General features: G+C 44.5%; 1 pseudogene; it reads left to right on the top strand.

The window, feature by feature from the left end:
• The first annotated feature begins 767 nt into the window (after window positions 1-767).
• Window positions 768-25893, top strand: LOC136491703 (uncharacterized; annotated as a pseudogene).
• The last annotated feature ends 164 nt before the right edge of the window (window positions 25894-26057 follow it).

The following is a 26057-nucleotide window of genomic DNA, read 5'->3' as shown; positions in this document are numbered from 1 at the left end:
GTGGTAGCAGTGGTGGCGTCGGCATTGGTGGTGATCCCGATGCTGACGGCGGAGGTCGCATCGAAGGTAACTCTCATGGCCCCTCCTCCACCAGCCGCGATAGAAGAGGAGCGGGAGACCGACCTTCCTACCTCGCCGGTTAGGGAGCTGCACGGCTCACCCTTGCGGTTGGAGCCGAAAGCGTCGGAGGGAGACATGGCCGGGACAGAGTTGGAACACCCGGCGGTGGCCTGCACACCTGAGGTGGTGCATATCCCATCTGACGATGAGGCAGAAGTCGTGGTGAAGCCACCGGCGTTGTCATGGGAGCTGGCGGTGGTTCGATCAGAGGTAGGGCCCTCTAGTGGGCTACCGGAGGGTGACCTAGAGTGGCCCTACCCCGAGGACCTGACAAAGGTGTGGTTTGTCCTTCAGGATTCGTAGGAGGGTTAGCTCTAGGACATCCTTGGGGAGCAAGGACATGCTGTGGTGTCTGAACTTGCCAACCTATCCGCGAAGCTTGGAGACTCCTAGGAGTGGGTTAAGTCCGCTCAGTAGTTAGTCGAGGTTGACCTACAGCTTGCCGCGGAGGTGAGTTTCCCGTACTTGTCCTTGACCTCTGAATCTTTTGTTGGTTGCCTTAGCATGCTTGTTTTTCATAGAGTCTAAAGGGGATGTCGTCCCGCAAGTCCCGCTTCCTCCGAATGGAGCACGCCTGGATGGCTGGGCATGAGCATCAGCTAGAGTCCACTCGCCACAAGTCCTAGGATCAGGCGGCCGAGGTGACCATGGCGTGGGCGGATGGGCAGCGTGCAGCAGAGCGGGCGACTGCCACCGAGCAAGGGCTTGAGGCGGTGAAGGCCCGCCAGGCGGAGACCGAGGTGGGGTTGTGGACATGCCTGGCAGACACCGAGGCGGCACTCCAAGGGTCCTTGGTGGCCCTTGAGTTAGAGTGGAGCACTTTGGTGTTAGAGCAGAGCACCCTGGAGTTGGCATGGAAGGCCCTAGAGTCAGAGCGAAAGGCCCGGTCGAAGGTAGACCAGGAGGTGCTCGTGCTTCAAGGCCGGGTGATGGGGATGGAGGAGGTGAGTGCCCGGCTGTGTGAGTAGGTGGGCCGGTAGGTGGGGGAACTCTCCACCCTTGAGAACTTCCATGTCGGTACGTACCTTTTCTTTGTTTCGTCGTGTCGGTTCCTTCAGCCTGTTTCTAAGTTTGTCGCTCCTCTTTTAGAGCTGGGTGGAAAGGTGAAGTTGCTGGAGCAGGACCTAGAGACGGTCAAGGCGACTTTTAGCTAGGATGCAGAGGAGCTGGCCAAGTCCCATGAAGAGCGACATGCTCTCAAGGGGGAACTTGACTAGATCCAGAACGTTGCCCAGCTTGTCGTCTCGGAGGTCTTCAGGTCGGTGCCAAGCACTAGCGCGCCCGCCGTCCAGCTGGTGGAGGTCCCGAATGTGGTCTAGGACCTTATCATGAGTGGACTATTCTACGGGGCGTCAGGGGTGTTGACTTCAGTGGCGACGCACCATCCGAACACTGACGGCCTGAGCATGGAGGATATCCAATTGATTGGGGGAGAACTTGCTGCCGCATGCAAGGTCGGTGGTAGAGCAAGTCTCTGCTCAGTGGGTGATGGATGTTCGCTGTGAAGATATGGCCTGAAGCATGCGTCGGGAGGACATTGCCTAGCCTGCGGATGGCACAGAGCCTGGGTCGGAGGTGGACATCGCCCGGCTACGACCGAGCCAAACGTCGTCCCGCCTAGGAGTGAGCCGCCCGTGCCTTCGCCGGCCGCACCGACAGCAGATGCCACCGATCCAGCCCAATAGCTTGTAAAGTATGAGTAGTTTAGTGAATGTAAAAAGTTTAAGTTCATGGGGGAGCCCCTGTGTAAACGTTCCTGTGTACTTAATGACTATAGTCGGTTTCATTTTCTGTGATGGAGTCACTCCGATTGGGGAAGCTTGTTCCTTTTGTTCCTTAGTTTTCCCTTAGCATAATTTTGTTTTTTATTCTTTCTTTCTCGTACATGCCCGTTCATCCCGTAGGTTGTAACCTTGGGAGCCCAAGCCATGGCCCGTGGGGCTCAGCTGCTCATAACCATAGGTGAAGGTGGGGTGTGATCGGTTGGAATGTTTTAAAACAAAGCTACGTAAGGCAAATTAAAGGAATGAACTACCCTTTTGATTGGGTAAGAAGGAATTTTGCCATATGATAGTAAACAAAATAGAGAGGTAGTAGTGCATGCTCTGGAGCCCCCGAGCAACCCAAGCCAAAAAGTGTTCAGGTCAGGGTGCTCTCATAGGAGCAAACGCTAAGTAAACAATGGTAGGACTGAAATTTAGGGGAGGAAAAAACAACATAGCTGTTCCAAGCGTTCGGTGAGAGTGTTGTTGTTGTTGTCCTTCAGTTGGTAAGCATCCGGTCAGATCATTTCAATGTTCAGTCATCCAGTTCCTTGCTTGATACGCCCCTTTCTCGGTCGCTACTTCTTCGCCTTTTTCTTCCTTTGGCCCATCAGCCTACCGTAGAAGGCGCTTAAGGAGCTGGCAGTCCTTGTGGAGGTGTTTGACGGGGTAGTCATGGTTGGTGCATGGGCTCTCCATGAGCTCATGGAAGTGGCCCAGAGGGTCCTACTGGGGCTACTTGCCCACGTGATCAACCGTGGCGACCAATGCAGAGCTAGCCAGTCGGCAGCGATCTTTTTTGTTCTTTCTTCCCCTCTGCGTGGAGGGGCCCTCATCTTGATCCTGGCGCTTGGCCTTGCCTTTGCCTCAGCCTCCGTTGGAGCGCGGTGGGAGTGGCGCTTGCTGGAGGTGTTGGACAAAGGTCCGTGGTCCTGGGCCATCAGGGCTGGGACTCCGGTCGTTGGTGCGTGTGTCTCGGTTTGGTCCAAGCCACATGTATACAGGCGGTCGGTGAGGACCGGTCGTCAAGTCAAGACGAGGTGCCAATGCGGCATCCTATGTCACGCTCGGTGATTGTAGTGGTGATCGGGTGGAGCAACCCATCTGCTGCGTCCCCATTCCCCTAGTGAGGAGCGAGGCTGCGAGTCAGCATTGCGATACGGAGCTCTCCGCTTGTTGAACGGCGGCGGTCTCCACTAGTGCCCGGAGGTTCTGGTGGATCGCTTGTTCATGAGGGTCGTTTGGCTCGAATAGGCCACGCAGAAGCATTGCCACAGCGGTGATGTTCTAATTGGCCCGAGCAAACTATGGGTGATCACTCCCCCTGTCCATGGTGTTGTGCTAGACTCGACGAGCACGACACCAGGCGCCGCTCGCTGGTCTACGTGCATGGGGCTCAACGTGGTGCGCCGAGCGTGCTGGCATAGTCGGTGGCCGATGCAGCCACTGTTGTTGTAGTTCCTCCCCATGCTCACATGTGAGCTCGGGGGTCTCCGCATGAGGGTCTAGAGGGGCATGAGTCTGCAAGGACTCCGTTAACCCCGGTGGCTGTCTCGGAGCGTCTGCCATAGTGCACTCCTAGGATGAACGGTGGCTAGGTGCCACATCGCCAATGCTGGAGCCGTCACTCCCAACATCATCATCCATGAGGTCGAGGAAATAGGTGGGAGCGTAGCTCGCCATCCCCATGAATTCAGACATGAGAGGGGCGGCATCAGCATCCTTTGGAGCCCCTGGGCGTATGCATCCGCGGGAGACACGAGGCCATAGAGGAACCGGTCATATGGCGGCCACGACGGGGACAACAGCATCCCTCCAGGTAATTGGCGGAAGATAGAAAATAGCAAGTAAATAACATCATGTACATTACTCACAGCGGGGTTTGAGCAGAGAGTTTGCTCAGAATGAAGCATAGGTGCCACGTCGTTGAAGTCATGCGTCCCGAAGTCAATGGATGGCGCCCCTTCGATGGGTGCCGGAATGAGTGCCTCCTCATAGAGTAGTACACCGAGCCGGTCGGCAATGAAGTCCAGGCTTCCAAGGAGGAAGGCCTGGGATGGCTCGAAGACAGGTGGAACCCACATCCCAATAGGTGGGAGTGCGGGAAACTCCAGTGAGCCTAAGTGAATTGTATCGCCTGAGCCCGCCATGGCGAAGGTGGCAGGAAAGTGGGCCACCCGATGACCAAAAAGTGTTGAATGTATAGCGTCTTCCCCATGGATGGTGCCAACTGTCGGTGCAGAAAGTGACCAACACATAAATATTTGTAGTTTTGCCATATGTTGTGATCAGAGGTGGCCTAGCACTCAATGACATAGTGTTTATACTAGTTCAGGCAACATGCCCTACATCCAATTTGAGTCGGTTGGTGACTTTATTCCTAAGCCTAGGTGCTCGAAGTTTGTAGTGGGGTTACAAACGAGAAGGGGAAAGATGGGATGTACAAGAGGTCCGGTCAGCTCCGGTCGGAAGGGCCAAGAGCGACAGGAACTCCGCTTATGAGCTAAGTGTTCAAGCGTGTGCTTGAGGTCCAAACCTAGAGGTTCTATGGTTATGAGCTAGTGAACTTGATCGATCTGGATCAAACATGACAGATGAAGAGGTAATCAGGAGCTTCAGTTCCTTATCTCTAAAATGGTGATGAAGGTGTTGAGGTCAAATGTATCAAAATGAGCCCAACTTAAATTTGGACAACACACCATTGCTTACATGTTGACCCTTTTCAAATGTATGCTTGAGTAGTGTTAAACATGGCTCTTTCATGATCATCACCTTAACATCTATCTATCTCCACCATTGGAAAAGTTTCATAAAGTTTGGAGCCAAGAAGTCACATGAAATGATAAGTTATAACCTTGCTTGAATTGCTTTATTAAGTGAATGGGAATATGGGATGTCGACCAAACCCTGCAACCTTGCTCAAACAGCTCTAATTCAACTCATGAACAAAAGTTATGAAGGGTTCATGTTGAGTTAATGTCAAGAAAATGCCTCAATTGGTCGACAACCCTAATTCTAGGGTTTAACGAGGTGATGCTTTGACCAAGATGAAACTATGATTTTAGGACCAGATATGAAGTTTGACCTTTAATAAAAGTTGAAGTTTCAGTGGAGTACAACAAACTTTATTTTTGGACCAAGCCCTGATTCAACTTCTAACTAGCTCAAATAGTGGCCTCAAGTTTGAATGCAGTCCTCCTTTGGGCTCTCAGAAATCTTTCTAAGTCCCTGATCGGCAATAGTGAGTTGACATGTTGTGACATTTTTATCTTCCAAATTCATATGGTAACTCAACTAGATTCCTTAATATGAGTTGGAGCACACTATGTGGAGGAAACAACTAAACAAGTCTCATCCCTTTTGGAGCTCATTTGGATGTTAAAATTGAATTTAAAAAACAGAACCTCACACTGTTTTGTCCCTGATTGGACTGAATGTTTGAACCCTGAATTTTAGTTTCAGGAAATCCACTTTGGAGCTTTGTATCTTCCTAACCAGGCCAAACCAATCCAAGATCCTTTAAGAAAAGTTGTTAATCTCATGTAGCTCTACAACTTTGGTTACTACAGCTTGTGCCAAAACTAAACGAATTAGAAGTTAAGGAAGGTTGAAGATGTGAGTTTCAGTCAGTTTCATGGCAATTTTGAACTGGCTAAAATAGGTCATGGTTGACCAAACTCAGAAGCCAGGCACCGCGTGGCCTCCTGTGCGTGCGTTGCTCACTAGCTCGCCTCGCATGCTCGCCCGCTCGACCCTGCTCACCTATTTGGAGGACCCGACGCTGCCTCGCTCTCCCTATCTCCCATTCTCCCTTGCTCTCTCTACCCTCTCCCTCGCTCGAGCTGAGCAGAGAGCTCACGCAGCTGTGTGCCTCCTCCAGCCACTCCCACGCCCCTCCTCCATCCACTACCACCAGCCAATCTAGGGCCAAGCGCAGTCCAAGGCTTGCCGCTGCCCTGCAGCTCACCGCCGGCACCTTTCCGCCTCGCGCTATCTCTCCTGCTGCCTGCAGCTAGCCGCCACTGGAGTTGCTCCATGGCTGTCGCTGTTCCTTCTCTGCCAAGCGCCTGCCAGCCCTACACCACCGCCTTTGCCTCATCGTGCTCCATCTCGCGCATACGCTCACCCAAGCCAAATGTCACCGGCGCGCTCTACCGCCATGCCTTAGGCTGCAGGCACACAGCTGGGCCACCTTGGGCCAACTCTGGCTAAACCAAGCAACCCAATGGGTGCGCGCTGGCCCCCTAGTGCTCCCCCGCCATTTCCCCAAAGTCGGCGATGACCTCACCGGTCGAAAATCGGCTGGCCGACGATCCTCCTCCGCCTCCTCTATTCTGATTGGCAAGGAGGACCTCACGTTCAAATAGAAACAAGTCTAAGGGGTTTTCTGCAGAAGTGCAAATGTGTTTTTCTTTTATGGCTGAAACTTTGGAAAATCATAGTAAATCATAGAAAAATCATAAAATAGCCAATGAATATGTTTTGGAATCCTTGTGAGTAGATCTACGCAGTATAGTCATAATATGATATGTGTTAGTAGAAAGTTTCTGCTTTTTTATTTATGTTTGTAAATTAGGGTTTTCTAGGAATAAATTCATATCTAAAGTTGTGGTGCTCCAAAGGTTGTGAAATTTTTATGGTAGGCTACTTATGTCATATGTGTACTGTGGTTAAAATTTCATGTTCATTGGATACAATATGACTGGGTTATTGATTTAACTTTCTTGGTGCTTAATAAATGGTTTTAAATGATTTATAAATAATTTATGTTTGTAAAAATCTGAAATGTGGCTCCTTTGCCTTTGTATGATGGTGTTGTGACCTAAGAACACTTAATATGGCCTTGTGCTTATAGAAAATGATGATAGTTAGATTTATCTTGCTCTCACATGTTTTCTTGCAATGGCAATTTGTCTTTTTCATAGTAATTAAATTATAAAACCTGAGCATGTGAAATTTGTGCAGTAGCCATGTTTTGATAACATATACCACTCATAAAAGTCTCAGACCCAAACTAGTTGCATTCATATATCACTAAAATAATATATATAAGTTTATTAGGAGAAAGGGTTAATAGAAGCATAATTGTAGATAAAGCATGTAAAAGTATTTGGTGATGCTTTGAGTGCTTGGTGTTTCAATCAAGTGTTGCTAAGTATATTAGTAGTGGTTGAAGTTCCCTGAATAGCTCATGTGTGTATGCTCTTTGTTAGCAAAACAAGTGAAACGTCAAATTGTTATATTCTGAAATGGTTGCATGTGCAGTTTCTGTTGTGCAGATAACTTCGTTAAACAAATGATGTTTTCTGAAGATATGGTAAATACAAAAGTTGTACATGATTTCATTATATTGCTTGTCCTGAAAGTTCATGATTTTAGGCCTGATGGTTTAGGGGCTATAGATTTTACAATTTCCCTGTCATGTTTTGCATGCTCTCTGTGCAGATCTGAATGATTGTGTTGTTTGTCTTAGCTAGGCTTTGAATCACATTCTGGTGATGTTAGAAGAGTTGTAGTGATTCTCATAAGCTTTCAAAAATGTCTAAGATCACTGCTTTTGGTGGTCTAGAACTCTAGTTATTGCTATTCAAAGCAGAATGGCGGATTCTATCCAAATCTAGATAGAGATGCCCTCTTTGTGTTGTTTAACCCTTATAGCTGTGAAATCACCCTTAGATGATAATAACAAAGTTGTATCTAACTTAATAAGATTTATAAAAACTTAAGAACCACATTTGTTGAGTGGATAGAACTTTGGATATGCATCTCTGAAGTTCATATTAGTTTTCTGTCCATTATTTGTGCAGACCTACTTCTTGGTGTATTTGAACTTGGTTAGCTTTAGAATCAGCTCTGAGTGCAAATAAAAGAGTTGTATATAATTTCATTAGCTTTCCAGAAAGTCTAGGATCACCTTTATTGGATGTCGAGATCTCTGTTTATGACTGAAACAAGTGACTGTTGTGCTGCTGTCCAGGAACTGCATGTGTAGGTTGATTGCTTTAGCTTGCTCTGGTTGGTTAAACATGTTACGTTGACATTGATTGATGAATACTTTCCATGGCTATACTCAAGTAATTTGGGTGCCATGCTTGATGTGCTTGCCCTCTCCTATGTTATGCCTGAGTGATGATTAAATTAAATAGCTCTAGGTGCTTATTATATTAGTTTGGTGTACTTTTACAAATGCTTTGCGTGTTGCACTTCCATGCATTCATACATATGCATTGTTGTACCTCATTTAGGTATGCTATATGGACCACACAAGAGCTGAAGGACGTGATGTTGGAGCCGAACCCGAAGATGGTGTATGGTGGACCTATCCAAAAGATGGAAGGACTTCGAGAGTACATGCCTGAACAGGAGATGCTCACCAAGCGAGTGTCATCTAACAAACACTGGCCTAGTGTTGGATCCCAGGCAAGCCCTGAAGTATTATAAGCTTCCTATGTTTTATAAAATATCACTTGAGTCCTTTTATGTTTGATGCATTAGGTTATAAGAGTTGATTGGAAACAATTGATCCATAGAACTACCTTGTCCAGAAATATACCTTGAATCCTATGTAGGTCTAGGATCGAATAACTGCTTAGCAATGCTTAGCTCGGTAGAAGTCGGGTGATTTCCTATCACCTACGAGATATAGGTGGACACTAAACCATGGTTGGCTATATTTGCTATTATGTAAAAGAACCATGGGATGTTGTAAATCAAGGCCGTACAGAGTCTATGTTGTAGGTTGACTCATGTGATTCCGTCTACGCCGATTAAGGACCGCATCATTGTTGGTCCTCGGTCATTTTGAACGCATGCCTCTCACTTAGCTGGCCGGATAACTCGTTCCGATCACGAAGCCGAGTAGCTCAACTCAGGCCAGGCCTCATTCTGTTAGAGTGCGCACACTAGAGGTAGTAAGGATGTGCAGGGAACCGGTGTGAGGCCAAGGGCAGGTTAGAGTCCTGATCGACCTGGCATCCAGTAGTGTCCCTGATTGTGCGGCGCTGATCAAACTCATGAATTAGACCTGAGTTGTACCAAAGGTGACCTAAGACTACCTTGGCATAGGTATGTCTGGGTTTGTGTTAGGAATAAATTCCCAGCTGGTTGCAATCGATTAGAATCACCGTTTGTCCCGGATAGTGAGAAACTTGACTGAGCTTCCTTCTATCGTAGTGAGTAAATGAAAGTGGAATGGTTTTGAGGATGATATAATAAATGGCTATGGTTACTATTGTTATGCTACCTAATTATATAACACATGTTTGGTACAAGATAGTTGCTAATCTAGAGATAAATAGCTATAATTAACGTGAGGACCGAATTATAAAAGGTATTGCTCAACTAGTGGCTTTTATGCAAAATGTTGTCAAGCTAGCTCCACTTATATAACCTTGCATGATCCTTGGTGTCACTTTATTTTTGGTTTATGATGGGTAAGTCTAGTTAGGTACATTCGAGTACTCAGGGTTTATCCCACTATGTTGCAGGTGAAGTTCTTGGCCTGCTAAAGATGGTGGCTAACCGCCGCTGAGCTCGGCGACTCTATATAGTGTTCTTATCTATATGCTTTTGTTAGAGGATATCATGTATGCTAGCAATGTATTTGGAACTTATATTATTGTAATCATTTGAAAGCTATATTGTTTTCACTAATCGGTTTAGAAACCCAAACTTGTATTATTATTTGTGAACTCATTGTAAACACTATTTCCACTGCAACTCCGTGTATGTGATGTATATGTGCTTAATCGTGTGATCTTGGTTGTGATGTTGATTTACTAAGGTCCTTTGTGACACTCGATGGACTACCAGGTTTATATAAGTGAAAGTATGTGCATGTCAACGTGTTAAACGGGGACAGTCGTACTTGAGCTTGTATGAATTGGGCGGTTCTGTCACATCCTACATGCTACCTATATTGGGGAGTGGACTACAAAGGACTCAACGGGAGTGTCACATCCATGATCTACCACATGGCCTAGAATATAGGGTGTATCCACAGGTAAACAACGTATAAGCACCATGCTTACACAATGTCAACGACTCACCCCATGTACTTTGGAGCGAGCGCTTTGCGAACTTATGCATGAACATAATGATAAACTAGCTATACTAAGTATATAATCAAAGTAGATGATGAACATTATAACAAAGAACATGAATAAGATGAATACTAATATTTTTATAACAATTGTAGAAAGCATATAAAAATAATGGAGATAAAAAAGAGAGGAGGTACAAGGATTATACTAAACCACGCTCTTGACACGATCAGGAATCCAAGCGAAGTCTGCTTGCCTCCCTCTAGACATTACCTAACTAGCTATGCCCTAGAATTGATGGAGCTCTGAGTATGATTAGGGTTTCTCTCTTCTCAAATGACTTGATGCCTCAGGGGCATGGCAGGGGCTGGTATATATAGCCTAGAGCATCAAACGTGAGCCCTTGGATCAAACCAACTTAAGGAACGGTGTAGATGCAACCTAGGAGGCAGAGAAGAACCGACATTGCAACACAGAGACCGACAGGTGGGCCTAGGGGATGGGTAGCCTACAAGTGGGGCTAGCCGGCCCCACCTAGCAACCTCTGCCTCTCTACCTCGGCATGGTATCCTATGGTGTCCTCTAGAACCTTCTAGTGTCCGTTTCACGATGGATAAGCACAATTAAATCTGACATGTAGGTCCACCTTGACGGTTTTCTAGTTAAACCCTACAAAAAATATAGATTCACCAAAACTCATGGAATTTATTAGTTTAGACCCCTAGACCTTTGTTGGTGATCATATTTATGCCCTTATTCATGTTTCTTTGACGATTTATAATGGTTGTAAACTACCACCAACACTGATGCAAAGAACTCCAAGAAGATGTTTGAAGAAATAATATTTCCATGTTTCGGTGTACCAAGAATGGTGATAAGTGATGGAGGCACTCACTTCATTGACAAGAACTTTCGCAAGTACTTGTCAAAACATGGGATCCGTCACAACATCGCAACCCATATCACCCTCAGACAAGTGGCCAAGCAGAAACATCAAACAAACAAATCAAGAATATTCTGCAGAAGACAGTCAACGAGATGGAGAGTGCATGGAAGGATAGACTACCCGATGCATTATGGGCTTATAGAACGGCCTATAAAACACCACTTGGGATGTCACCATACCAACATGTCTATAGGAAGACCAGTCATCTACCTGTTGAGCTAGAATTCAAGGCTCGCTGGGATATCAAACGATGGAATATGGACTTGGAAGCTATAGGAACTAGGAGGAAGACACAACTCTCTGAGCTCGATGAATGGCATGAAAAAGCATATCACAACGCCAATATATATAAGGAGAGAACAAAGAGATGGCACGATAAGAGGATCAAGAAGAAGGAGTTCGCCCCAGGAGATAAGAAATTACTTTTTAATTCCAAGGTTCAATTATTTAGGCATGGAAAACTTCGAAACAAATGGGAAGGAACATTCAAGGTTATAAGTACTTCATCTCATGGAGCGGTAACACTTCAAAATGATGAAGGTACATTATTCAAGGTAAATGGTCACCATCTCAAGATCTTTCTAGAACCAGAAAAAACACCTGAGGATTTGGATGAGGTAGATTTTATTATTCTGCCATAGAATTACACCTCTGCCCTCTTGATTACGATTCGTAGCGCGGTAGTATATTCTTTGCAACTAGATAAACATTAGAAACCATCGTGCGAAAAATCTCTAAGAGGTGGCACCCTATGGGGCCGGCTAGCCCCACCTATAGGCTGGCCAACCCACCTGACTATCTCCTCACCCCTGCTTGATTTGCTCACGAACCTTCCAGAGTATTCTCGTGACAATATCCAATTTTTTGAGCCATTCGGTTTTTCCTTGTTATGAGACTCCTAATGGATAGATCTTGATCCCTGATGCCCATCTATCACCCCTATATAAACAAGCCCCTGTCTGCCTCCATAGCCATTCCAAAAAGTCTCCCATCTCCAGCAGCAGCAAAACTTTCCTCCTATCAAGTTCCAATGGCCAGTAGAGAGATTGTCCCCTATGGAGTTGATCTAAACAAGAAGCCCGACATCCTAGCACTGAGCGTCGTCCTACCATGAGAGATGGCTCCTATTCCCTCTAATCAGTCCTACTTCGCCTAAGCCATCCATCGTCCCGCTATCGCTCTACCGCCGATGCGTCTACTTCTTCAAGATAAGCCACATCAGCTGGAGGCACCAAAGATCAAGGTGCCAAAGGAGATCAACCTCCTTCCTTCAAGGGCGAATGAGACATTGACAGGGGTGAAGACCAACAAGTTCGGGGATGTCACCTATGTGAAATACAAGTTGGTCATGCCACGTGTGGCCATAGGTGGTGTTCGCGCTACGCCTAAGCAAGTTAAGATTGTGCCGTCGAAGGAGGAAAAGAAGAGGGAGCCACCCACTGCTCAAGAGAATGAGGAGAAGCATCAATGGATGACCACCACACTTCTAAATGACAATATAAAAACCCTCACCTAGTACTTCCATGCGTTGCAACATAGGATCGATAAGGAGCACATCCATCGTAGGAACCTAGAATACGAGCTTACTATCTTAAACCGCTATGTTGTCAATCAAGACAAATTTAAGAATTAAGAGTTAGGTTGTTGATCAATAAGTCACATTTAGGTTGATTATTTAGGTCGTTTGCTTAGCTCAATTGTTAGGTTGGTTAAAGTTTGTGTTAGCTAGTTTGTCTAGGTTGGATGTAATAATGTGCCTTATGATATCAATGGAAGTTTGTTATTTGCTCTCTATTCTTTTGGATATGTGTTTGTCTCCACATGTTGTGCATAAAGGTAAATAGGAAACAAGTGTGGGGGAAGCACACCGTGACAATAAAACAAGATCTGATCGTGAAAATCATGAAATTCAGAAAGCAATGGAACAAGAACCACGCTCACCAAAGTTAGACCAAAACGGGCTCCGGGGCAGGCCGCCTGGTCCAGCCTATGGGCCACCAGTCCAGCCCAGCACCACCTCATGCCACGCTTCGTCCACGATCAGGTTTGAGTCTCGTATGTTATATTTTCACCTATCTCGCTTTCTGTTTCAAACCGAATTGAAAATCCCTTGATAAAACAACTTTAAAATATGAAGGAAAGATTATTTCAGTCATAACTTGAAGGATAGATTCACATAATACTTTTCCTGGAAGTCTTGCTACTGTTGGGAACATATTATTAGGGACCCCATTTACTTAAGTTGTTGTGGAATGAGATATAGTAGAATAATGAGAACTTGATTCTTGATGTCTCGTCATTGGAGAATTTTATTTCAAAAAGTTAAAAGAATAGCTACACCTCTCCTTTGTGGTAAAGCAATGTCCTACCAAAGCCATATATGATATAAAGACTAGGAAAACCTTCTGCATATACTACTTATCATTGTGTTGAGTTTGGTCAAACCTTGTGACCCTTGTTGAGAAACTTATCATGCTCTCAAGATCAAGATCACATACACTCCACATATATCTGCTACTCTTACACTGGGAGTATGCAAAAACATGTTTTCCATCCACCCAAAAATGTTTTACTCCTACATTGGGAATAGACACAAAAATATGTTTGTTAGGATAAATGCTCCAAGTTCTTGCAAATATCTCTCTTGAAAGTTTTAATTGCAGAAGAAGAGGCATGGGCTATGCAAAAGTTATTCATAAAAAAAGCATTGAAAAAATGGGCAAGTGTCCAAGATATTTAAAACAATGGGTACTCTGATGCCCGCCTGAAAAAAAAGAAGAAAGATGAATAAGATAGCCCATGTTTTCTTGCAAAAGTGTTTCACAGTTTCAACAAGAGAGATATGTTTCAAGGAGCATAGTAGAATTGAGTTAGCCACCATATATATATATCCACGCACATGCACATCTCGATCTAAGAGTATGACATTTTTTTCCTTGGATCCATGTTTTGACTTTACAATATATGCAATGCAAGTATGTTCTCATATTCATCCCTACCTAAGCTCCACATGAACTTTTAGAAATAGAGAAGGCAAAAGTCATCAATGCCTTGGTAAGGATCCAAAAATACCACATATATTGAGTGATTTGAGAGTCCATATAAAGGAGAAGGTCAGCTATGTTTTGTTTCTAAAAATCTTAAAATGTTTTTCCAATTGACTTGACTGAACAAAGATGATGATCTGTTTCAAGCTATTCCATTCTTCAACCGCCCAAAGTTTCATGGTAGACACTTTGAATCCTGCAGTATATGCATGACTGGAAATGGTTTTATGTTGATGTCTTATCCCAAGGTGATGCCTAAAGTAATCCATCCTTTTATCAAGGACGAGTAAAAGCCTAAGTGTGGGGGAGTTTGTTGATGGTAGTTAACACTCATCATAAATCATCAATATACCTTGCATAAAAGACTAAAATGGATCACCACATAGACTTAGGGGTTTAAACTGATAATTTTCATGAGTTTTGGTGAATATGTGCTTTCAGTAGGATTTAATCAGAAAACCTGCAAGGGGGACCTATGCATCAAAGGAAATCATGTTAATCCACGATGATATCTACATGGGAAGACTCTAGAAGACTCTAGAGGATACTCCACCAAAGCAGAGCCTATGCCTCTAACATGTGGGGCCAACCAGCCCCACTTATAGGCCGGCCGGCCTATGGGCCCTCCCTGTCAAGCTCTCCTCGCTATGTTGTTTCTCCACCGCCTCAAGGATCACATCTACGCCATTCTTTTAAGTCAGTTTGATCTGAGGGTCTAGGATGCTTGAAGGCCCCTATATATACCTGCCTGTACCCCCTCCTCTAGGAAGATCCTAAAACCCTAGAAACCAGAAGCTACAATTCATATCCTCTCCATCAGGATCAGAGCTAGCAATCAAGAGAAGATTAGTCCTTCAAGATAGTGTGGGGTGCCCATCGCGATACTTCACCAAAATTGAGTGTCATCCACTTGACGTGCTCAATTTAAGCAAAACAACATCACGCGGCCCCTAGGAGCACACTAAGCAACTCCTCTTCAAGATCAGGTTGAGTGGCACGCAGTAGTTCACATACTAAACCGACACAGTCTAATGGATAATGCTCAAACAACTTATACAGAAAAGCTTACAAGATAGAGTTTACATAAATTACATGATTTGGTCCAACCAATGGATAAGATCCAGAATCCATTCTAAAGTAATCACTCAAGGACGCTCGAACAAGACTATGGAGTTAACATGTAGCATACTCGGGGTCGCCCTTCCCTAATGCTACTAGACAGCGATGATGGAGACTCAACCTCCATTGATCTACAAAGTTCTTGCAAAACAACTTAATGGCTGCACCGTGAGTACAATGCGTACTCGTAGGACTTAATTCCAACACATAATATTTGGTGGATGCACAGGGTAGTTATCGGGCATTTGTATAAGTGCAGAAAGCAATGATGTTCATTAAGATTACGACATGCTATGCTCAACATAGAAGTAAAGGTATTCATCATTATAACAAAGTGCTCATAGTCCATTACTCATGCTACCATGGGTATAGAAAGAAAGAACAACCAAATAGTTTTGTCCTGGGGGACTCTAGGCTTTCAAGACTCTGTAGAGGTGTATTGTTGTACCCACATGGAGAAACAGGACGAACCTCCATATCTTGTGCACTAGAGATAAGGGTTGCCACACATCTCCAACCTTTCTATAATCTGTTCTGAGTGTCACATGAAAGGTTCGAGTGGGTGCCCGGTCAATGTCACGGACATTCCCGACCGATGCCACCCCTCTTGCTAGTTTCACAGATAAACAGGTCACAACTAGTTACTTGGCTTATCGACCCCAACCGCGACATGTGGTCTGTATGGGTGGTTACTCGGACTTATGTATCCTAATACACGGTCCTTACTGCTCTATGAGCTACGTTGCCTAAGATCCCACACTCACGATGACCTACCCCTCGCATGAGCAAGATATCCAAGTTATCATCAAGATTACCATATTAGGGATATTAGTCCTTAGCTAGATTAATTAGGTAAGTCAAGTTGTACCCTCATTGGTTTTAGTAGTTAATTATCCAGGTGTAGCATCCTACACATGCGAGTATGAGTTCCCTTCTCATGCTCAACTTCTACCATTGCCCAAGCAACTAAACAATAAGCATTAAGCGTTCCCATTATCTAGGTGAGAGGCTTCTACAGATTATTAGACTACTCTAGGTGTAGTATAAGAGTGATCATTATCCAAGACTACATGTAATGCATAACTCATAATGCAACTTGATAAGTATCTAAAGTAGGTTTTATAATAGTGGGGTGCCTGCCTGATGGTGTTGCCATCCAGACATCTTGAAGCTGATGACGAAGACTCACGCACATTCCTGAGAGATTACGAAAGATTGTCTAAGAGATACATCGACGATTGGAATGATGAGGAGGAACATGGGTGAACAGGGTTAGGTCACCACCGTAGGACTTAAGGAGAGACATCTAACTATGGCTCTACTACTGCATTGGGTATGACTAAGCTCTCTTGGTTGTAGGTTGGTTACTCAAGTAGGTTGCTTAAGCTAGCTCTCTCTTCCTGTGACTGGCAGACACTCCGTTCTACCAACGGACACTCCGCTGTACTAGGTACCGAGATAGGTTGTCCCTAGTCTGGCTCTATACTGATTGATGGATGCTCCATGGAGTTCATGGAGACTCCAATAGGTTTGGGACTTAGGTATTTCTAGGGTTCTCTGTCCACATCGGATAGTCCGGTCAATCGACGGATGCTCCGGTATGAACTAGGTGTTCTTGGGTTGCTGGGTTACTGCTCTCTATAATTCAACGGATACTCTGCCATGGGTGAAGGATGCTCCACTGTGCTAAGCTGACAGGGGATAAGGCTCCTTAGTGGTTTCCTATGGATTGATGGACACTCCATCGGTTTGACGGACACTCTGTCACACGGGCAACAGAACCTATGCTCCAAGGAAATCCTAGGCTTCAAGCTTAGATTTGTGGAGTTGTGCATCTTGCATGTGCCAAACATTCCTATGGTAGTTTAGGTGGCTTACTAGGCTCACTATGGCTAGGTTATAAGCTAGTTTCACTAAGTGTGGCTCAAGGCTTAGGAATTAAACCAAAACTCATGAGATGAGAGATAAACCTTGAGATTGAGATAGAGATCCTTGGCTCCGAGATCAAGATCTTCCATAGCCTAAAGATTGAAGATCCAACTCTCCTTCCATCCAAGCTTCCATCATCTCCAACCTCCATCAAAACCACACATTAACTACTTTGGGGAAAATCCACAAAATAGGAGCTACTCTCTTGAGCTCACCATGACTATCTTGAAGAGGTTGATGGAATCCATGGGGAGGTGCTGATGCATCTCTTCTTCTTCCTCTTTTCCTCCTTCAATCTTCTCTTCATTCCTTTCTCTCTCTAGTTCTAGGGTTCTTTCTTGTTCTTGAGGGGTAGAGAGAGAGGGGGTGTTTGCAAATGAGTGGATAGGTGAGAGGATGAGTGAGAGGGTGCTCCTTCAGCTGGTGAAGTATCTCCACTCATGCTGACATGTGGGTCCAAGTCCATAAATAAGAAACAACTTAATTTCCACTTAGCTCTATTATGTCCTGACTTTTATCGGATGGTCCGGTGTACTGGCGGACAGTCCGGTATTCCCTGTCTTTGCTGAATTGATTAATCCATTGAATGGATGTTCTCGATGTCGAGTGTTTCATTTCACGGTGCAAGTCTTCACTGATGGTTGGTGACTGACTCCTTTTGATAAATCAAAACGATTGCCTAGGTTGCAACGAACTCGAGTCGTTACAGATAGGATCTAGTCTTGTATTAGAAATAGAGAGATAGAGTGTGAGGGAAGAGTTTGGAGAAGTTCCATTCTATTGGTGCACTTTCTACAGCTTGTACCCTGGTGGAATCAAGTTCTGCTTAAGCTTGCTTCTGAGATTTCTCTAGTAATCAACTTTTGATTCAAGTAAGCATCTTGTTTATATTGTTCTTTAGGTTTGCAACTCTTTTGAGTATTTTAATCCTTGTCGCTCCTAGGTTAAAGTAGTATTCATAGTGTAAGCGGTGCTTAGACTCGGTTACTCATGGATGTACCCTATATTCCTTATCGGTGGTAGCTTAGGGTGACTCTTATAGCCTCGTTGAATCCTTTGTAGTCCATCTCCCATTTGTAGGCCGAGCAGGACCTTGTTACTATAGGAAACATACTATGCCTATGTTTTCCTTAGTAATATCCCCAAAATTGAACAATAGAAGACATAGCTTACCGAAGTTAGAACTAGAAGACCTTAGCGATCTTCTTTACACTCCTGTTATCTCAAGTCTTGTTGCTACTCTGGGTTAAGTTAGACTTAGTTATTCTTACACACGTTTCCTTGAGTTTGATATTCTGGAATACTTTTCGGTGAAGTGCTACATCGGTCTCCGTGCGCTTGTGGATTATTCTGTGTGCATTAAAATATACCAATAGTGAACATTTGTGGTTTGATGTGTGTACTCGTGTGCTAGTTTGATGTGGTGAAACTGTCAGTGGGTTGCTGCTGATGTGTAAACAGTAATTTGTTGTGTTTGATTATCAAGCTGAATAATTATGTAGACATTCGTTGAACAATTATGTAGTCAATCTGTGCAGCAGTGACAATCTCGAATTACTTTTATAACAAATTGATTGTTGAGCACATGGTAGAACCTGGGCAAGCCACATGATCAAATAAAGATGCGACACGTGGATGAACCAGTGCATGACACGTGAAATAGCCATGGCACGACACGTGGCTAATAAAATCCGACACGTGGAAGGAAGTCATCAAGCCATGTGGCTGAATCAAAAAACAAAACATGGATGGACAGCATCGTGACATGTGGTCGAATAAGAAATGACCATGTGGAACAATAAAAACATGACATGTGGTCCAATAAAGAAGCGACACGTGACCCAACAGCAACACGACATATGTGCCAATAGAAAACTGACATGTGGAACAACAAAGGCCTGACACGTGGTCTAGTAAGAACCACAAACGTGAAAGAACCAGAGATGACCATGTTGTGCAATTAGGTGACACGTACCCGAATCATATCCAATGCAACCGGCTATAGCATGTACACGTGGAAAGCATCTCCAACGAAAGCACCCACCAGCATGGCTGCCCCTGCCATGCATGCCAAAACAGTTCTATGACAGTAAGTTTTTCGTCATAGATCTATCCACTTCTTCAAGTGTGACACGACTTCTATGATGAACTATTTTTCATCATAAATTTGTCATAAAATTGAAATTATGATAAATTTGGCTCCTTTAGTGACGAAAGTTGTTCATCATGAAAGTGGACATTCCTAGTAGTGGGAACAAGGGTGGAGAAGTTGGAGAAGAAACGGAGGAGTCATGGTGTGACCGGACTCTAGTGAGCCTAGCCTTTCCTATTGAAAATACAACCTAGTGAGCCTAGCCTTTCCTCTCTAACTCATCTTGCTTGATTGATTCATCATTTGGTGAGATTGGAGAGCATCCAAGTGCATTGCCTATTAGCGCGTGAACCTCCAAGTAAGTGAATCGTCACAACGGGGACTAGCTTGTTGGCAAGCAAGTGAACCTCAGAAGAAAAATCTTGAGTCATCTTGTCTCCGAGGAATTCATTGGTATTCATTGTGATTGATCCCTTGCCCAACTCGGTATATCATCCCTAGCACTTATATACATTCTTGTATACTTGTGTAGTGCTAGTTGTAGCTTCTAAGTAGTGTTGTTTAATTAGTTGAAAATAGCCATTGTGTGATATATAGAGATCATAGCATACTAGACTTGTGGATAGGTGGCTTGCAACACTTGTACTGCTAGCGCAAAACTCGCTTCACCATTTAGTTGTCTAACCATTTGTCTTAGTGTTGTTGTAGAAAATTGTTTATAGGCTAGTCACCCCCTCTAGCCATTTAAGACCTTTCACTGGGGTCTTTAACGGTCCTTTTAAGTGGGAAACCACTTTGCATTTTGTCCCATCGGCTGTATTTATAGGAAAGGTGGGAGGACCTAATTTTCATCAAACTACACTTTGATTTTACAAATTGCAAACGGAGCCTCAACCTTAGCCCTCTCCCCCTGTCCCAAAATAAGTGTACATCTCGTACTTCGAGGTGTCAAAAAACTTAACTTTGACCAAATCTATATGAAAAATACTAAGATATACAATATCAAATAATCTTCATTAGATTAATGACATCATATATTTTTATACTAATTTTATTTAGAGATACAAATGGTAATACTATTTTCTGCAAATCTAGTCAAACTTGATATTTGTTTGACTTCTCGGGGACGCAGGGAGTACTTGGGCCTTTTTACAAGAGGGGGTACACTACTTAAAAAACATTTAGAAGACAAGTGCTTTTATTTTCTAGGCCGCATTTTTACTCGACCATCTATAAATGTTTTTTTTCTGAAACAAGTGGTTTTAGAAGACAATAAGAGGGTATGATGGCCTCTAGAAGACAATAAAAAGAGGCAGACATATTGAAAGGGTTGTCTCTACATATCTATTTGTAGAGGTAGAATCTTATAAGGCCCGACATAGCAAAGTAGTCCACGGTCCAATATCTAACCCATATAAAATCAAGTGAGCCCTAGCTCTCCCTCTCATTTATCTTGTCCCTTCTATCTCTCTCCCTACAATCCTCGCCCCTCCCATGGCATCCTTCTCCCCTCCCTCTCTCCCTCTCAACAACCCCCTATACACATCCTTCGGCTAAGCACAACCTGCCTTTCCCTCTAGCCGATGCGAGCAGACTCGCACCCCTCCAAAATAGTGTGGCCCCGCCTCCCATTTGGCGAGGCACGGCATGGCCTCACTCATCTCCAGCTAGTGCGCACACCCCTGCCTCCCCCTGAGTTGAACATGAGCCTAACTAAATTTTCTACCGGCTCAAAAACACTAGGCAAAAGTGTCAGTGAAAGAGATGACACTAATAGCCACTACTTGCCAAGCCTATGTAATACAACGCAAACCCCCTAAATAATTCTAGTTGCAAGAGCATAATAGCGAGAGCACTAACTTGAGCGTTCCATGTTATTGTGACCGCGAGACGACGTGGATTGAAAAAATACTACTAGTAGTATATAGAAGGGTGACACATCAACCATTGATATAAACTTGTGCAGAGTGTTCACAGTTTCAGACAAGTGACAATCATTCCTTCCTTACAACCTTCGAACTATATACATTTTCCTCCTAATTAGCCATTAAATATTTCCTCTATACAACATAGTAGCCATATCCGGTTAGCTGCACGCAACTTATGATTTGTCCGACAAGTGAATGTTTTTTTAGAGTATAAAATAAACATGAGCCTAATTAATTGAGAATTTGAGACAAAGTACTTGTTTGACGTTCGAATCAGCACAAAGGAGATTCCCTGTGAAATCTCAAATATTCATATCGACAAGACAATGCTATAATATAGCTGTCCTACCATGTCGCCATGAACATCCGAGCTCAGCAAATGGAAAAAGAAACTGTCATCTATCTATCTATCCATTTCTCTTATAAAGAAAAACCCCACTACAGCCTCGTTTGGCTGATCGTGGTTTGGGCTGGATTCGGCCCCAAACCATGCCTCCCGTGGATTGCAGCCCACGTCTGGTTGGATTTACATGCTCCGTCAAAAGTTGAATTTGGCTGCGCGTGGGTGGGAGTGGGTCACGGCCTGATCCACGCCGACTCAAGGGTGCGAGAATAATCACCACCTGAGGCCTGGAACTCTCACACGTCTCGCTTGCACGCTGCGTCACTGTGGGCTCCCGAGTCGGGCACTCGTGACCTTTGCGTCCTCCTGCACCGTCGCCGCCGCCGCCTCCAAGCCGTTCACCGCATCCTCGCGATCGTCCACAACTTTCGAGCGGTCCACCGCATCCTCGATGGAGTTTGCGGCCTCCTCACCGGCGTCCGCTGCATCCAAGCCGACGTCGCCTCATTGCCGGCGTCGCCCCAGCGGCCTGCTCTCTTGAAATAGGTTCAAAGTCATCTCCTCCTTCACCTCATCCCATTTTCCTTCCCCTTCTTCCTTCATCCACTTTTTTGTTGCTAGGGTTCAAGACGCTTCTACTCTCCCACCAGCGGCGGCGACGGCTGCTGCTCTCCCACCAATGGCGGTTGCTGCTCTAGTGAAAGCTCTAGTTTGGTTTTGGTGAATTGATGAAACCCTAAGTGCTAACCAAGTTTATCAAAGTGATTATGAGATAGGTGGCATATTCTAAGTGGTGAAGCAAATGAAGATCATGACATGATGATGGCGATGCCATGGTAATGATCAAGTGCTTGGACTTGGAAAAGAAGAAAGAGAAAAACAAAAAGCTCAAGGCAAAGGTGAAATTTATAGGAGCTTTTTGGTTTAATGATCGACACACTTAGCGAGTGTGATCACATTTAGGATCGATAGCCGTACTATTAAGAGGAGTGAAACTCGTATCGAAATACGGTTATCAAAGTGCCACTAGATGCTCTAACTCATTGCATATTCATTTAGGATATAGTGGAAAGCTAACACCCTTGAAAATGTTTGTGAAAAAATGCTAACACACGTGCACAAGGTGATACACTTGGTGGTTGGCACATTTGAGCAAGGGTGGAGAAGTTGGTGAATCGAAGGAGGTATTTTTCACTGTGAAACAGTGACCGGACGCTGAGTTCGAAGTGATCGGACTCGGGGTTCCAGCGTCCGATCAATTATAAAAGAAGGTGGTACTCTCGGCCTGAGACCAGAAGAGGGTGAGTGACCGGACGCTGGGCAAGTCCAGTCGGGCGTGACCGGACGCGTCCGGTCGTGAAAAACCGTCTCTGGAACCTTACTAGAAACGACCGGACTCCAGTGATGGAGCGTCCGGTCACTTTGAGCAGCGCGTCCGGTCGCAACTTAACACGTGGCGCGAAGCAGACTAACCGTTAAGATCAGCCACTCAGCATTTGAAGCTGATGACACGTGGCGATCATCAGGCGACCGGACGCAGGGGTCCAGCGTCCGGTCAACCTGACCGGCGCGTCCGGTCGCCCCGAGTTGGGCTGCAGTGATAACCTAACGGCTCTATTTCATTGGGGGCTCTATTTAAAGGCATGTGGCCGGATCTAGCTCACCCTCTTGACCATTTGCATTGACATAGCAACCTTGTGAGCTTAGCCAAAGCCCTCTCACTCTTCTCCATCATTGATTCATCATCTTTGTGAGATTGGGAGAGAATCCAAGTGCATTGCTTGAGTGGTTGCATCTAGAGGCACTTGGTGTTCGTGTTTCGCTGCGGGATTCACTTGTTACTCTTGGTGGTTGCCGCCACCTAGACGGCTTGGAGCAGCGAGGATCATCGAGCGGAGGTTGGTGATTATCTCCGGCTCCAATCGCGGTGATTGTGAGGGGTCTTGTGCCTTCCCCGACGGAGCGCCGAAAGGTAACTCTAGTGGATTGCTCGTGTCATTGAGTTACCTCACTTGTGGGTAGGTTCTTGCGGTGTCCAATTGTGTGGACGAGGTTCGTGCAACATCTCTCAGCCGCCGAACCACCAAGTGTTGGTCGACACAACGGGGACTAGCGTGCAGGCAAGCACGTGAACCTCGGGAGAAAAATTGGTTGTCTCTTGCCCTTTGGTGTTCTCCCAGTGATTGAATTGGTATTAATCTTGTGATTAGTTCACTCCTTTACGTGGCGGTATAATCACCCTACTCACTCATTTACATTCTCGCAAATTAGTTGTAGCAAGCTCTTTTGTGTAGCTAGAATAGAGAGCTTGTTTTGTAGTTTAAGTTCATCTAGTGGAGCTCTTTAGTGTAGTAAGTGTAAGAGCTCTTAGTGAGTAGTGACTTAGCAAATTATGTGTCTAGTGATCATAGTAACTAGAATTGTTGGATAGGTGGCTTGCAACCCTTGTAGAGCTAGAGTAAGTGTGCATTTCGCTATTTGTCATACTAATCAAATTGCTCTAGTTGGATTGTAGATTTTTAAATAGGCTATCCACCCCCTCTAGCCATATTAGGACCTTTAATCCAGGTACATCGATCCTCCTCTCCCTTTCGCTCCTCCTTCTGACCTTCGTCTTTGTTTAAACCCTTGTCCTATCTTAGATCTGCTAGGACCTCCATGTTCCGGGTATGTTTTTCTTGATCTGCATGTTAGACATGTCTGTGGACGCAAGTGTGATGTGTGTTTCTGACTTTACAGTACTAAAAATGGCTATGGGGGTGTTAGAAAATGCGAGAATTCTAAACTGTAATGCCACAATCCTAATTTCAAAGCCATTACACTTTCTCTGCGATGCATAGTTGAAGCTATACTAACCAGTAGCCACAGCATACAGTTTGCTAATTTCAATGAGCATTGCAATCCAAACTTTATTACTGGTAAGCAGAATTTAATTTTAGTATGATGTAGCTTTATTGTTTTACATAAAGTCAAGAGGGACAGTAATAATTACCCTATTTCTAAGATAGACAGGCTGCACTCAATTTTTCCCCTAAAGTACTTGATGTATATGTGCCTGTATGTCAGACTTCCAGCTTTGATAAAAACTCTGTTTTTAAACTTTCCAGATTAGAAGAAAGGTGCAAGAAGGAGAAGCTGCTCCTCAACCTCGACCCCAAGAAAACTGGATCGTGCCGCCTGACCAAGTATCAGGTTCGAATTTGGTGTATTTCCACTTTCTGGTGCTGTATGCAGTATGCTTTGTGTAAATTGCAAGAGTCAACACCATAGCACTTTTTCTAAAAAAAATATATTTGACGTAAATTGCAGTATGCTTTGTGTAAATTGAAAGAATTGCCTTGTTGCGTTAAATGCACATATGGGCTTCTCAAGTTCAGTAGGTTGGTAGATTAAAAACATGTAATTATCTGTAGCTGATGTGTGCTTCTCTATTCCAGCTGTACTTGATCGTTCAAGAGCTAATTGGAATGCAGGACTTGAAAAGGCTTTGGTTGAACTACTACATGATCACAACAACGACTGTTATAGGAGTCAGAACGCGTGGTCCACAGAAGCATGGAACAGAATCGTCAAATTGGTCCATGAGAAGTTCCCCTATGTCAAATTTACAAAGGTTCAAATTCAAGACAGAGAGAGAGCTTAAGAGGGAATATAGAGTTCTAAAAGAAGCAAGACAACAAAGTGGTGCGTCATGGGATGATAAGCTGTGCAGGATTGTAGCAGATCAACCTGTTTGGGACAAAATCCTTTCTGTGAGATTTCTTGTCTCTTGCTGTTAATTCTTTTTAAATTCTTAAATTTAGTGCTTGCTTTAGTCTCATTTGCTAATTACTTTTCATTCTTGTATTCATTAAATAGTTCATCCTAAGGCCAAGAAATTCCAGAATGAATCTTTCCCATTGTTTGAGGCTTTAGGATAGCTATATGACGGTATGTTACCATTGCTGAATTTTAATTTTCCTACCAGCCAAGCATGTTGTGTTCAATTCTCCTAAATATTACTTGACTAAACTTTCTGGTGTAGGACAAACTTCCGAGGGAACCCTGAACTTCTCAAGTTCCTGTCACTCAGCCTTCCCAAGGTCCTGTCACTCAGCATTATATAGGAGAAGATGAAAATTTCCCCTTTGACTCTTCTGTACACAATGTTGAAACTGATGATGACGAGTTGAGGATATTGGAACAGCCAGTTGCAAGTGGTGCCGCTGCAAGGTCAAGAATGGGAAAAAGAGTTGCAAGCGCTACAAGTAACAAAACAGAAAAGGCAGCACAAAGGCGTCGACAAGATGGAAAGGTGGTTGAGATGATGAGAAGGTTTATAGAAATGAAAGAGAAGCAAGCCGAGGCTGAATCTATGCAGCAAGAAAGGGCAAGTAATCAGCATGAGGATGAGTTCCCCATCCCGGTGTGCATCGCTGTTGTGGACAAGATGGAAGATCTGTCAGATGATGAGAAGGTCGAGGCTTATGATGTCTTCAAAGATCCACAAAACAGGGCCATTTTCATGACCGCGAAAGACTCTACACGACTCAAGTGGTTAAGGAAGAAGATTAGAACTGCATAATCTGGTACCGCTCCTCTTCCATCTTGTTACTGCTCTGTTAATTAGGTTGCCATTTTCCTACTGTGTACTGCATGTTGAAATAAAGCCGTATACTGACATACTAGGAAGCCAATTTGCCTTGTGATTTGTGAGGACTGTGACATGACAAGCACATATTTTCAGCA

The sequence above is a fragment of the Miscanthus floridulus genome, chromosome 11 (genome assembly GCF_019320115.1).
Source record: "Miscanthus floridulus cultivar M001 chromosome 11, ASM1932011v1, whole genome shotgun sequence".
Taxonomy (NCBI): Eukaryota; Viridiplantae; Streptophyta; class Magnoliopsida; order Poales; family Poaceae; genus Miscanthus; species Miscanthus floridulus.
Note: the sequence above shows the minus strand (reverse complement) of the source record. Positions and strands in the feature narration are given on the sequence as shown.